We start from the raw sequence: 15,782 nt of genomic DNA on the forward strand, positions 1-15,782 counted from the left end.
AATTACAAGTGTGACACAAGGTGGAATTATTAAAACACTGTTGCCACACTTTCAAATTTAACTTAAACACTTACTACAGCATTTTCCTGAAAAAAAGCTAACAGTCCTTTCATGCTTAGCTCAAATTACCAAGCTGATTCTGTACAGTAGCTAAAAAAAATCCCTTTAATATTTACATTTAGGCAAAGACCATATGCTGATGGAATTGGTGTGCAGGGAAAGGAGAGAGAGAGAGAGACATAAGGGGGATGGATACTGGATAGAATTGGGTTGAAGGGAAAGAAAGGGGGCAGATGCTTATGGAAGAAGGGGGAAGAGAGAGGAGAGAGTGAAATTCCAGACCATGAGGGTGTGGGAGAGGGAAAGGAAGAAGAGGAGAGAGATGCCAGACCATTGGAGGAGGGAAGGGAAGAAGATGGATGTTAGACCAATGGGGGTAAAGAGAGGGATGGAAGAGGAGGCATAAAGTTTCTGGAAGGGGAATAGAAGGAGCGAAGATGCCATTCAGAAGGGGCAGAGAGAGGGTAGACAGTGGATGAGGAAAACAGAAACCAGAGAAGACAAGGTAGAAAAAAAATTCTATTTATTTATTTTTTTGCTTTAGAGGAGATGCATTGCTTTTTCTGTGGTGTTGCATTGTATGTAGAGTCTAGCTTCTTTGTGGTTCAATTTAACCTTTGTCTACGTATTTCTATTTTATCCCCCCTTTTACAAAACTGTAGAATGTTTTTTAATGCCGGCCGTGGTGGTAACAGCTCTGATGATCAGAATTCTATAAGTGTCTGAGCTGTTACCACCATGGCTAAAAACCACACTACAGTTTTGTAAAAGGGGGAGGGGTTAGTTTGTGATTACATATTCCATACTAGGCGAAGATGTTTTCTGTGTTCTGTTTGTTCAAAAGTCATGATTTTCTGTTAGGATTGACTGTGCAGGATTGATCTGTACTAGTCTAGCTTGTTTAGTTTTACAATGGGTGTATTGATGTTGTACTGCTCATTGCAGTATGTAAGATTCTGTCTTTTCCTAGGTACACTCTTGTGTGATGTGTGGATTGTTACTAAAAATCATGTTTTTCATACAGATTGGGGTTGTGTGTCAAAAAATGATGGGCCCCGGGTGTCACATTTGCTTGGTATGCCACTGAGTAAAGGCCCTTAGATCTGTCCATGAACAGGTCACTACCAATGTAAGGACAGTCTCTGTGGAGTGTAGGGAGCGAAAGCTAGATTGTAGAGGATTGTTGAGATGAAAGGAAGTCAAGGCAGGGATAGAGGATAGCACGCTTAAGTAGCTTGGATAGGAATGGAAGAAAGTTGGATGGGCAGGTGGGGTCCAATGAGGGTTTTTTTGAGAAGCAGCTTAACCACTGCATGTTTGAAGGCATCAAGGACAGTTGCTGTGGAAATGGATAGGTTGAGGATATAGCAGATGAGAAGGATTAGTTTGATTGCGCTAAGCATTGGTTTCATTGCACTAAGCTTGGGTGGATTATGTTTATAGGACTTATGGTTTCCTGTTGCTTCAGAAGGAATTAGTTACCTTTGCGTCTCATCTTTCCAGCATGTCAATCTCTGCTTCTGACAAAGATACCGAAATGGGGTTCTGTCGAGTGGTAATACAAACTTTTGATGGAATTCAGCTAAGTACCTTTCATTAATGGCTACAGTTTTTCAATGACTCTTTTTATGTGAGTACATTGCACTTTAATGTTTCTAATGCAGATTGTGAATGAATTTTGATACTTTGATATTTTGATATTGGGAGTTTAAAACACTTTCTTTTTTCACCTGGTTTGAATTTATGCCAAGGGCTTGTGGATTTTGAAATAATAAATTGTCATATTGGCCTTTATGATGTATGGGGCAGGTCTTATTTAGACCTTGAGTCTGATGCATGTCACCTAAGAGATCTTGCCCAGGGCTAAATTACATTCTAGACAAAGAGCTGGGCCTGTACTGATGTCCTATTATTATATATTTTCTTTAGAATATATCCGAGCCTTATGTTTTGGCATATTTTCACCTAGGCGAAAAAAGTTGTTGCCAATTACGTTTTGGGTATTATTACTTGCATTATTGGGAAAAAATTTTTTTCGAGTTCTTTTATGAAGGTTATTTTCAGATGAGAAGGATAACAGTATGTGAAATGGGGTCAAGCAGAGGGGTGGGAATAGGGTCTGAGGATTCTGGGGTTCCAACCCCTTTATCATCTTGTTTGCTCTTCTTTGAACCTTTTCTAGTTCCACTATACCTTTTTTGAGAAAAGTGCAACCAGAATTGAATGCAATACTCAAGGTAAGGTCACACCATGGAGCAATACAGAGGTATTATAATATTCTTCCCTCCTTTTTACAAAACCGTGCTAGCGTTTTTTAATGCCAGCCATGGGGGTAACAGTTCCAATGCTCATAGGAATTCTATTAGTGTCGGAGATGTTACCGCCGTGACCAGCAATAAAAAACACTGGCACAGTTTGTAAAAGGGGGGTTAGTCTTGTTTTTGCCATCCTTTTTCGAATTATTCCTAGCATCGTTTGCTTTTTTGACTGTTGCCACACATTAGGTGGAAGATTTCAGTGTATTATTTACAATGACACCCAAATATTTAATTTATTTATTTTTAGTATTTCTATATCACTTATAGTCTAAGGGCTCCTTTTACAAAGCAGCGCTAGGGCCTTAACACGTGGAATAGCATGCGCTAAATTGCTCCACGTGCTAGCCGCTACCACATCCTTTTGAGCAGACGGTAGATTTCCGGCTAGCGCACGCTAATCCAGTACTTGCGATAAAACCACTAGCGTGTCTTTGTAAAAGAAGCCCTAAGTGGTTTCAGGTACATTCAGGTACTCAAGCATTTTCCCTGTCTGTCCTCTATCTAATGTACCTGGGGCAATGGGGGATTAAGTGACTTACCCAGGGTCAAGGATTTGAACCCACAACCTCAGGGTACAGAGGCTATAGCTCTAACCACTACACCATACTCCCAAGGTGAACCCTAGCATCTGGTAATTATGATTTAGGTTATTCATCCCAATATGTATCACTTTGCATTTGTCCACATTAAATTTCATTTGTCACTTGGATGCTTAGTCTTCCAATTTCCTAAAATCTGCCTGCAATTTTTCACAATCTGCATGCGTTTTAACAACTTTGAACAGTTTAGTGTCATCTGAAAATATAATCACCTCATTCATCGTTCCAAAATCCAGATCATTTATAAATAAGTTAAATAGCACCAGTCCCAGTACAGATCCCTGCGGCACTCCACTGTTTACTCTCCTCCATTGAGAAGAATGACCATTTAACCCTATCCTCTGTTTTCTATCCTAATCCACAAATGAACTTTGCCACCTATCCCATGACTCTTTAATTTTCTTAGAAGCCTTTCATGAGGAACTTTGTCAAAAGCTTTCTGAAAATCTAGATACTCTATATTAATTGTTTCACCTTTATCTACATGTTTATTCACACCTTCAAAGAAGTCAAGCAAATTGGTGAGGCAAGATCTCCCTCGGCTGAACCCATGCTGACCCTGTCTCATTAAATCATGTTTGTCTACATGTTCTACAATTTTGCTTTTTATAATTGTTTCAACCATTTTGTTCGGCACTGAAGAAGAGGAAAGAAATAGCATATGCATAAGGAGGCCTTAGAAACAGAGTTAATAGCACAGATGGAACAAGATGACCAGAAAAAATAAAATCGCCAGATAACAAAGGTAGGAAAATGTTTTTTTATTTTCAATTTAGTGATTGAAATGTCAACTTTGAAAATTTACATCTGTTGTTTTAATATTTTGGACTGTTCAGGAAGAAATGCATTTCTTTTTATTTCTCTTGTGGTGTACTGTTTGCTTTTAAAACAGAGAATGGTGAGGTTTCTGGAATCCTTTGGATTATAGGACTGGAGGCAACATGGATTCACAAGAGATAAGTCTTGTCAGACAAATCTGATCAATTTCTTTGACTGGGTGACCAGATAATTGGACAGAGGGAGTGCGCTAGATGTGGTATATTTAGATTTTAGCAAAGCCTTTGACAGTGTTCCACACACACCTAATAAGCTGTCTCCTTTGGGATGGGTCCCAAAGTGATGGGTTGGAACAAGAACCGGTTGAGTGGAAGGCAACAGAGGGTAGTGATCAATGGCGATCACTCTGAGGAAAGGGATGTTACCAGTGGTGTGCCTCAAGGTTCTGTTCTTTGGCCTGTTTTTAAAAATATTTTTATAAACTATATTGCTGAAGGGCTGTCGGGTAAGATTTGCCTCTTTGCGGATGATACCAAAATCTGCAAGAGTAGACACAACTAATGGTGTGAATAACATGAGGAAGGATCTAGTGGAGCTTGAAGAATGATATGAAATTTGGCAGCAAAATTTAATGCTAAGAAATGCAAGGTCATGCATTTGGGCTGCAAAAATCCGAGGGAGCGGTGAAGTTTAGGGGGTGAAGGACTTATGTGCATGACAGTGTGACTTGGGTGTGATTGTATGTGATGATCTTAAGGTGGCCAAACAGATTGAAAAGGTGACGGCGAAAGTTAGAAGGATGCTAGGGTGCATAGGGAGAGGTATGGTCAGTAGGAAAAAGGAGGTATTGATGCCCCTGTATAAGACTTTGGTCAGACCTCATTTAGATTATTGTGTACAATTGTGGAGGCTGCACCTTCAAAAAGATATAAAAAGAATGGAGTCAGTCCAGAGGAAGGCTACTAAAATGGTATGTGGTCTTTGTCATAAGGTGTATGGGGACAGGCTTAAAGATCTCAATCTATATTCTTTGGAGGAAAGATGAGAGAGTGGAGATATGATAGAGACGTTTAAATATTTATGTGATATAAATGTGCATGAGTCGAGTCTCTTTCATTTGAAAGGAAGCTCTGGAATGAGAGGACATAAGATGAAGTTAAGAGGTGTTAGGCTCTGGAGTAATCTAAGGAAATACATTTTTACAGAAAGGGTGGTAGATGTGTAGAACAGTCTCTCAGAAGAGGTGGTGAAGATAAAGACTGTCCCCGAATTCAAGAAAGCCTTGGATAAGCATGTGGGATCTCTTAAAGAGGGGAAGAGATTATAGTTACTGTGGATGGGCAGACTGGATCTGGATGGGCCATTTGGTCTTTATCTGCCATCATGTTTCTATGTTTCTAATAGTACTTTTAATTTGTGGATTTGTATTTGAAAAGGGTTTTTTTTCTCCCTGTTTTCTGCATGTGTGACTGAGGCCAGTTGTTCTGGTGGTGATGACAAATGACACTCATATACCCAAATTTCTAACTTCAAGTCAACCATTTTTCCTCCTTTTTGGGGGGGAAAAAAGTTACCTCGGTTTATATTCAAGTATATACAATATTTAGGCACCTAAAATTAAGCACCTCTTATAGAATTTGTCCCTTAATGCTTTAAGTCAACAGTAGATATCAATGTATTTGAGCTGCATTTTATTTCTAGGTCCCCACCCAGCAGGTAATCAAATGTGGTGGGCCAAGCAACAGAGCTCAATTTAACTTGTCCAGGAGATCATACAAAATGATAGCAACAAAACAGAGGTGGTCAAGCTATGGCTACATATAGCTTCTTTGGATCTGCTGCAACATCGGCCTATGCCTTTTCATTCTGTTCCCAGGTCACCTTTATGATGGTTGGTTTTAAACTTGGACTGCAGAATGGCCATTAAGGAAACAAACTCTCCATGAATGTTTAATGTCATTGTAAGCCAACACATAACATCTTCTGCATTTCTCTTTTTAATGGCAGGTCTTTCTTCAGTGAATAACACTTTGTCAGGCAAGCATTTTTCATTTTCAGATTATACTTGGTTTTCTGACCATGGTTACTTATTTATGCTATTTGAAGAAAACAACTTAAAATGTCCATTAATACTACCTCTTGGAAATAAGATAATAAGGTTGAGATAAGACTACTTTGTCTTCCATATGATCACTGATTTAAAAACATTTTCCCTGCCAATGGAAACAATTAATAATTTATTTTGTTCCAAAACCAGGCAATCAATACAATGGCTTTTAACACAGTTAGGAAAAACATCCCATAGAAGTCAAAGACATTATCAGATCCAAAGTTAATTTGTTCTACTATCTGAAAAAGGTAAACCAGGAATTTTGTCTTAATGTCAATTAGTGTTCCATTAACTCTTATAGGGTTATGTACAAATAGTGATATACTAATAAAACTTTAAAACTAGCCAATGACATCAGGTTAATCAGGGCTTCCTGCCTTGTTGAGAGTACTCTGCTATTAGTTATTACAGTAAATTATTATTTCTTGAATCTGGATAAGTCAAACTCATAGCAACGGTCAAGATCAGTTACCACATATGAAACCCCATTTTACATCAGCTATTGAGATCAGAATTGAGACATCTATAGTACATCAGAAAATGCCAAATTACCCCTGTATTTTGGAAAAGGCTCTGCTGAACATGTTGGGTGCCATCTTGACTTTAAACACAGCTGCTGCACTAAGGGCTTGATTCTATAAACTGTGCCTAGCAGTGCCTATATCAGCATGATTATCAATCAATTACTAGGCGTCCTTTATAGAATCCTACCTAGTGACACCTAGGCATGCTTAAACATCGCTAGGCATCCTAGAGGTAGGTGCCAGTACATTAGGCCAGGTTTTTACTTGACCTAATGTACTGGCACCTAACTTGGCCGACTAGCAACACCTCGGCAGCAGAAATCCGTGCAGAACTTACACCTTGAATGGTGAGACCTTAGCTAGAACTTCAACAGAACGAGACTTGGGAGTGATCATCAGTGCAGACATGAAAACTGCTGATCATGTGGAGAAGGCTTCATCTAAGGCAAGACAGTTGTTAGGTTGCATCCGCAGGAGTTTCGTCAGCCGGAAGCCTGAAGTCATAATGCCATTATATAGAACCAAGGTGAGACCTCATTTGGAATACTGTGTGCAATTCTGGAGGCCACACAACCGAAAAGATGTGCTGAGAGTAGAGTCGGTGCAACGGATGGTCACCAGGATGATCTCGGGGCTCAAGGATCTATCGTACGAGGAAAGGCTGAAAAATTTGCGGCTATACTCACTCGAGGAACGTAGGGAGAGAGGAGACATGATCGAGACGTTTAAGTATATTACCGGCCGTATCGAGATGGAAGAAGAGATTCTCTTTCTCAAAGGACCCTCAGCCACAAGAGGGCATCTGCTCAAACTCAGGGGCGGGAAATTTCATGGCGACACCAGGAAATATTTCTTCACCGAGAGAATGGTTGATCCTTGGAACAAGCTCCCGGTGCAGGTGATCGAGGCAAACAGCGTGGAAGAATTTAAGAGCAAATGGGATGCCCATGTGGGATCCCTTAGAGGGTTAAGCCAAGGGAACCTGTCACTAGGAGTGGGATCCCTAGGATAGTAGACTTGGGGGTGGGTCAGTAGAGTGGGCAAACCTGATGGGCTATGGCCCTTATCTGCTGTCATCTTCTATGTTTCTATGTTTCTAGGTCAACCATGCCTATTCTTCGCCAATGTTGTTCTTGTGGATCTATAAGGAAATCGGTTTTGTGCTAGTCCAGAAAGGTTCTCCAGCATCATCCCCATGATTGTTTTCAATGTGTCCAGCCATCTGATTGCAGGTCGCCCTCTTCGCCTGGTTCCTTTGATCTTCCAAAACATGATGTCCTTCTCCAGTGATCTCTCTCTTCTGGTGGTGTGACCAAATAAGACAGTCATAATTTCACCATTTGGAACAAAAAACCCTGGTATAACGATAAACTTGCCCTTCTTCATCGACAACTTCGTTCTATCGAACATAAATGGCGTAAAACATGCTGCAATAATCTTCTTATCCTTTTTAAGGAAAAAGCCTCCTATTACAAAACTATCATTCAGCAAACCAAGAAAGAATACTACTCTAAATATATCACTTCCACCCACAATTCCTCCGCTCTTTTCAATCTAGTTCAATCGCTTTCTTCATATTCTAAAAAGAAACCCTCACCCTTAACTACGCAGCCATCTGCTACCGAGCTGGCACTTTTCTTTGATACAAAAATCAAGGATATTAGATCCCACCTTGGACCTTCTCCTCCTGTTTCTTCTCAACACATTTCCGATGACTCTACTCATCTATCATTCAGCACCTGCTCAAACTTCAAACTCCCTTCACTAGCAAATCTCCTCCTAATCCTACAATCCTTAAATACTTCCAACAATCTCATGGAGAGTATCTCCCCCTCGCTCCTTAAAAAATTATTTTCCTTCTTCGGCCCATTCCTTTGGGAAATGGTATGCAAGTCCCTTTCTGATAGCCTTGTTCCTACAGCTTGGAAAACAGCCCTTGTTACTCCAAAATTGAAAAATCACAACTTAGATCCCTCTTTGCCGGCAAATTTTCACCCTATTGCTAACCTCCCTTTAATTTCTAAACTAACTGAAAAAATCATTCATAATCAACTTACAGAATTTATCGACAACACCCATGCCTTACATCCATATCAAACAGGTTTCCATTCTTCACATTCCACTGAACTGTCATTGCTAGGCCTCATCTCAACTATACATTATCATGATCATCAAAAATCTGTTCTCCTCATTTCCCTTGACATGTCTGCAGCCTTTGATACTATTGATCACTCTCTCCTCACCAACCGACTTAAAGACTGTGGCATCACAGGTCCGGCTCTCTCATGGTTCATTTCATACTTTAATGAACGTAGTTTTAAAGTTCACGTAAAGAATGAAATTTCTCTATCTATACCATAAACCTACGGTGTCCCGCAAGGTTCTATTCTATCCCCACTGTTATTCAACATCTTTCTATCACCTCTTCTTACACTGGCACAGTCCATTGGATTTACGATCTTTGCCTATGCCAGGGATGTCCAATGTCGGTCCTCGAGGGCCGCAGTCCAGTCGGATTTTCAGGATTTCCCCAATGAATATACATGAGGTCTATTTGCATGCACTGCTTTCATTGTATGCTAATAGATCTCATGCATATTCATTGGGGAAATCCTGAAAACCCGACTGGACTGCGGCCCTCGAGGACCGACATTGGACACCCCTGGCCTATGCGGATGACATACAATTACTTCACCCTGCAATACCTCAAACATCTCAGAAATAAAAGATATCAACAATAAATTGGACGCAATAAATGACTGGCTTTACACAAATAAACTCTCCCTCAACATCGACAAATCCTGCGGCCTTCTACTTCCTATCAAAAACAGCGAGACTCTATCAGGAAAGATTTTTATTAAATCCATTCCTATAAAAATGGAAACAAAAATAAAACTACTAGGAGTTATCATCAATAAGGATCTTACTTTCCATGATCACATCAGCTCGGTAGTAAAAATTTGCTTCTTTAAACTTTGCCTTATTCGTTCCCTAACTTTGATTCTAGATACAGATGCAATTAAAATTCTGGTTCATTCCTTAGTTATTTCCCACCTTGATTACTGTAACTCTCTTTACAACGGACTCCCCCAAAAAGAAATCCAACGCTTACAATTAATCCAAAACACGGCAATAAAACTCATTTACAAAATAGGCAAATATGATCATGTTACCCCTCTTTTGAAAGAAGCACATTGGCTTCCTATTACACATCGCATTACTTATAAAACTATCCTGCTGACCTTTAAAATAAAACTCTCTCATCAGCCTTCATATCTTGATAAGCTTCTCATCCCTCAATGCCCAACACGTACACTGAGGTCAGCAGATCAGAAGCTCTTGTTATTTCCTTCCATAAAAGATTTCTTTTACACCAGGAAAATAAATTTCGCAGTAGTCGCTCCAACATTGTGGAATGCTCTGCCACATCAACTCCGATTCAAACAACAACTTGATAAATTCAAGATAAGCCTGAAGATTTTTTTATTTCATGTCGCTTTTACCTGTGCTTAGAGCATCTCTTTTTTACTCAACCAACCGCTTTTATAAAGCGACCCCTCCCCATATGTTTTATCCTATTCCCTCTTTTCCCTCTTCTTCTAATTATGTAACTTTTCCCCTCTTTTCCCTCTTACCCTCACTTTCAAGCCCGTCCAGTTAATGTCCTTAATGTACACTTTCATTATCTTTTTTAAATATTATCTTTACCTTTTTTTAAATATTTTATTGTAAACTGGCCAGATACTTGTTGATGGTCGGTATATTAAAAGTCAATAAACTTGAAACTTGGACTTCAAGTGACAGACATAAGAACATAATATTTGCCACTGCTGGGTCAGACCAGTGGTCCATTGTGCCCAGCAGTCCACTCACAATGTGGCCCTTAGGTCAAAGCCCAGTGCCCTACTTGAGTTTAGCCTTACCTGCATATGTTCTGTTCCAGTAGGAACTTATTCAACCTTTTCTTGAATCCTGAAGAGTGCTTTCCCTTATAACAGCCTCCGGAAGAGCATTCCAGATTTCTATCACTCTCTGGGTAAAGAAGAACTTCCTTACATTTGTATGGAATCTATTCCCTTATAACTTTAGCGAGTGCCTTCTCATTCTCTTCACCTCGGAGAGGGTGAACAATCTCTCTTCTCTACTAAGTCTATTCCCTTCAATATCTTGAATGTTTTGATCATGTCCCCTCTCAGTCTCCTCTTTTCAAGGGACAAGAGGCCCAGTTTCTCTAGCTTCTCATTGTATGGCAACTCCTCCAGTCCCTTAACCATTTTTGTTGCTCTTTTCTGGACCCTTTCGAGTAGTACTATGTCCTTCTTTATGTACGGCGACCAATGGACGCAGTATTCCAGGTGGGGGCGTACCATGGCCCGGTATAACGGCATGATAACCTTTTCAGATCTGTTCGTGATTCCCTTCTTAATCATTCCTAGCATTCTGTTTGCCCTTTTCGCTGCCGCTGCACATTGCACAGATGGTTTCATTGACTTGTCTACAAGTACTCTTTCTTGGGGGCTCTCTCTGAGTATAGCACCGGACATCCTGTATTCGTGCATATGATTTTTGTTACCGACATGCATCACCTTGTCTCTTTGTAGGTCTTCACAATCCTTCAGTGTCCTCACTACTCTGAATAACTTTGTATCATCTGCAAATTTAATCACCTCACTCATCGTGACAATTTCTAGGTTGTTTATCAATATGTTGAAGAGCACAGTCCCGAGCACCGAATCCTGCGGCAGTCCAAGGCATGCCTAAAATCCTTCTCCATAAACTTCATATCATAAACATCCGGTTAAATATAATATTCACCCATTTATAAATGAATATACATAAGGAAATACTTTGATACTCGATCCTCAGAGGGTTGATCTCCCGTTGGTTCAGGTGAACAGAGCTCACCGAACCCAATCTTCATAGGATCTCATGGGATCAAAATATAACGTTTTTTTTATATATATATATTTTTTCCTTCAATTCTTTTGATATAAATAGTGAGTATAAAACTTTCACTTAACTTGTAAGATTTTATTTTTAAGATAGGAGCGCCTCCACCAACATGTCCATATTTCACACACCTTCCTCAGGGTCGAGGCTCCCTTATTTATATCTGTAAAACATTAAACGTACTTAAATACCAAGCATTCACCCAATCCATAATTTTAGATAATCTTAATTAATTTCATATGGCTAACCAAGCACCACTACTTATATCATAATAATAATAATAAATTCCAGCTTACTGTCTTGTTCAATAAAACTCGCTCCGTTCGATATACTATCATTCTGATTTTAGAGCGTCTGTTGTCATTTCCAGTTTTTTAAATCCTTGAGAGGACCACCCCCCAAGCATTGCATCAGAAAACCCACGAGGGACTATAGATAAAGTCACACTAAGGACATCCAATCGATCTCCTCGTTTAATCCATTGGGAGATAAAGCATCTAGCAAATAGATCCATTTCTGCTCTTTTATATTGAGAGCTTTTTTATAATTCCCACCCTCCTTCCCTATTTTTACAGAATCAATAATACGCCACTTTATATCAAGCCAGGAATGTTTCTTTTGGACCCAATGGTTTACTATGGGTGCCGTATCGGTTACCGTATGAACTCTAGATTTATGTTCATTCATACGTGTCTTGATTGAACGCTGCGTTCTGCCTACATAAATCTTATCACAGGGGCACTGAATGATATAGATAACATTGGTGGTGTTACAGTTAGTTACTTCTCTAGATGGTATAACCCTTCCCGTCGTGGGATGTTTCCATTTATTTCCTACAATGGTTAGAGAACACCCCTGACAGTTACCACACCCCCCATGGTAAGGGGTAAAAGGGGACCGAATTATCTCCTCAATGTTCCGATGTCGCTGGAAAGCAAACACAGGGGCTTCTGGCATGTCCTTTAATAACCGAATGACATGCCAATGTTTCAACAAAATGTGCTTTATTTTTATAGACAAAGTGGTGTATTTTTGCACATAAATTAAGTCATTTTTAACATTTTGTCTCCTAGCCAATAATAATAAATCACGATTGGCATATTTTGCCCTTGTGTAAGCTTTCTTTATGATGGAGGTAGGATAACCCCTTTGCGAGAAACGTAGCCAAAGATGTTTTGCTTGTGTTTTATAATCCTCAAGAGAGAAACACAACCGCCGAATTCGTAAAAATTGGCTGGTGGGAAGATTTGACCTCAGGGAAAGAGGATGAAAACTATGATAATTTAAGAAACTCGCCCTATCAGTTTTTTTACGAAACAGGGAAGTATGGAACATATCTTGAGTTTTTTTTATGTGAATGTCCAGAAAATCAATTTCTTCTTGATTTATCATAGCTGTAAATTGGATACACGGATCAATGGTGTTCATCCACTCTAAGAACTCCATTAGTTCTTGTTTAGGGCCCGACCATATAAAAATGACATCGTCTAAGTAACGTTTCCATAATTTCACATGGCGGAACAATGGATGGGTATATATATATGGCGCTCCTCCATATCCGCCACATATATAGTAGCAGCAGATGGGGCCAAAGATGCACCCATCGCTATACCATGTATTTGTAAAAAATACTCTTGCTCGAACATAAAATAATTCCTTTTCAATACTAAGGTGGTGATAGTCAAAAGAAAGCTTGGAGTCAAGCGAGGAATCCAAATATGGGAATTAAATATACCTTCCAATATGTTCAGCAGTTTATCCACCGAAATCATGGTGCATAAGGATGTAATATCCATGGTAACCAACCAATCCTGTTCATCAATATGTTCCACTTCATTCAGTATCTGTATCATGTGGGTAGAATCTTTTATAAACAATGTGGTTTCTTTTGCCAATTGTTGGAGGAATATATCCACAAACTTAGACAACGGTTCTAAAATGGAGTTTTGCATGGTCACAATCGGCCGACCCGGAGGTGTTGTCTCATTTTTGTGTATTTTTGGAAGAAACTTGATTCTAGGCAAACGCGGATATTTCTCTCCCAAATATATTGCTTCTTTCGCTGTTAATATATTGTCTTTCTCTGCTTTACCAATGATGTCCTTAATTTCCTTTTTTAGATCTTCAGTAGGATCATTGGGGAGACGTAAATATATGTCAGATTTATTAAGTTGAGAGTAAGCTTCATGGAGATAGGCTTCCTTCGTTTGTATCACGATAGCTCCCCCCTTATCTGCTCGGGTGATGACCAACCGGGCATCATCACGCAGGGATTGAAGAGCTCTCCATTGTTCACGGGACATATTAAATTGCAACCTAGGACTGTTTCTTTCTATTTCAGCAATATCTTTAAGAATTAAATCCTTAAAGGTCTCTATATGATGATTCAATGGTCCTGGGGGACACCAGTTAGATTTTAAAGTTATAAGAGAACTATCACTACTAGGCACATGTTCTTGAAAAAACAATTTTAATTGGAGCTTCCGAAGAAACCTATAGACTTCCCTGCGGGTTTGAAAACTATCGTAACGAGGAGTAGGTACAAAGCCCAACCCCAAGTTTAATACCTCAAATTGTGAAGTAGTAAGTTTTATGGATGATATATTGAAAATTGAAGGTTCTATCACTGTTGAGAGCGAGTGTTCGGACGACTGTTGTATTGTGGTCGCCCTTGAAACCCCACTCGCGAAGTGCCTCTATTTTTATTCCTGCCTCTTTGCTGACGGATATTTTGACCTCCCGTGTATGGGGCATTATCTTGAGCATTGCTGTCACTACCCGAGTCCGTAGAAGAAGAGTCACTCTGGAAAGATTGATTTTGGACACTCTTATTATCCTTATACTTGAAAGTCCATGTGTAAATTCGATTTTGATTATAATCACCCTCATCTCGTTTGAGTTTTTTGATTTTAGAAGATTTTATCGACTCTCGGAATGTATCCAATCGTTGCTGTGTGTCTTGTTTTAACTTAGGAAACTGTTCTACATCTGTACTTTGTTGGATGCTTCCCTCCAATTCAATTATTTTCTCCTTTAGTTCACTTTCCAGTTTAGTGATATTCTCATTGATTAGTAACATGAGGTCCATACTAAATTTGTTCAATATGGCCATCCATTTGTCAAGAAATGATTGATCGTTTCTAAACAATGTAGGTCCCTTTTGGATACGTAATCCTCGGGGAATCATTTTCATCTTAACATATTGTGCTAAAGTGTTTCCATGGAGCTCAGCTCTAATAAGCTGTTGTACTTTCATCTCCAATTCTCCCCATTGATTACGAGAACCCTCATGAGTAATATAGTCTGTAAGAATCGGTCTCTGAATTAATGTTTCTTTTTGGGCTTCAGTAAAGCTGAAAATGTCTTGATTAGCCATTTGTTGTGCCATTATTTCCTAAATATAGAGAATTACTCTGGTGGCTATACTAGTAACCGGAATTAATCCATAAACTTCATATCATAAACATCCAGTTAAATATAATATTCACCCATTCATAAATGAATATACATAAGGAAATACTTTGATACTCGATCCTCAGAGGGTTGATCTCCCGTTGGTTCAGGTGAACAGAGCTCACCGAACCCAATCTTCATAGGTCTCATGGGATCAAAATATAACGTTTTTTTTATATATATATTTTTTTTCCTTCAATTCTTTTGATATAAATAGTGAGTATAAAACTTTCACTTAACTTGTAAGATTTTATTTTTAAGATAGGAGCGCCTCCACCAACATGTCCATGTTTCACACACCTTCCTCAGGGTCGAGGCTCCCTTACTTATATCTGTAAAACATTAAACGTACTTAAATACCAAGCATTCACCCAATCCATAATTTTAGATAATTACTGTCTTGTTCAATAGAACTCGCTCTGTTCGATATATTATCATTCTGATTTTAGAGCGTCTGTCGTCATTTCCGGTTTTTTAAACCCTTAAGAGGACCACCCCCCAAGCATTGCATCAGAAAACCCACGAGGGACTATAGATAAAGTCACACTAAGGACATCCAATCGATCTCCTTGTTTAATCCATTGGGAGATAAAGCATCTAGCAAATAGATCCATTTCTGCTCTTTTATATTGAGAGCTTTTTTATATAATTATATCTTAAAAATAAAATCTTACAAGTTAAGTGAAAGTTTTATACTCACTATTTATATCAAAAGAATTGAAGGAAAAAAAATATATATATATAAAAAACGTTATATTTTGATCCCATGAGATCCTATGAAGATTGGGTTCGGTGAGCTCTGTTCACCTGAACCAACGGGAGATCAACCCTCTGAGGATCGAGTATCAAAGTATTTCCTTATGTATATTCATTTATGAATGGGTGAATATTATATTTAACCGGATGTTTATGATATGAAGTTTATGGATTAATTCCGGTTACTAGTATAGCCACCAGAATTAAAATCCTTCTCCAGCATCAAAGCTCAGAT

Source organism: Geotrypetes seraphini, chromosome 1, assembly GCF_902459505.1.
Source record: "Geotrypetes seraphini chromosome 1, aGeoSer1.1, whole genome shotgun sequence".
NCBI lineage: Eukaryota > Metazoa > Chordata > Amphibia > Gymnophiona > Dermophiidae > Geotrypetes > Geotrypetes seraphini.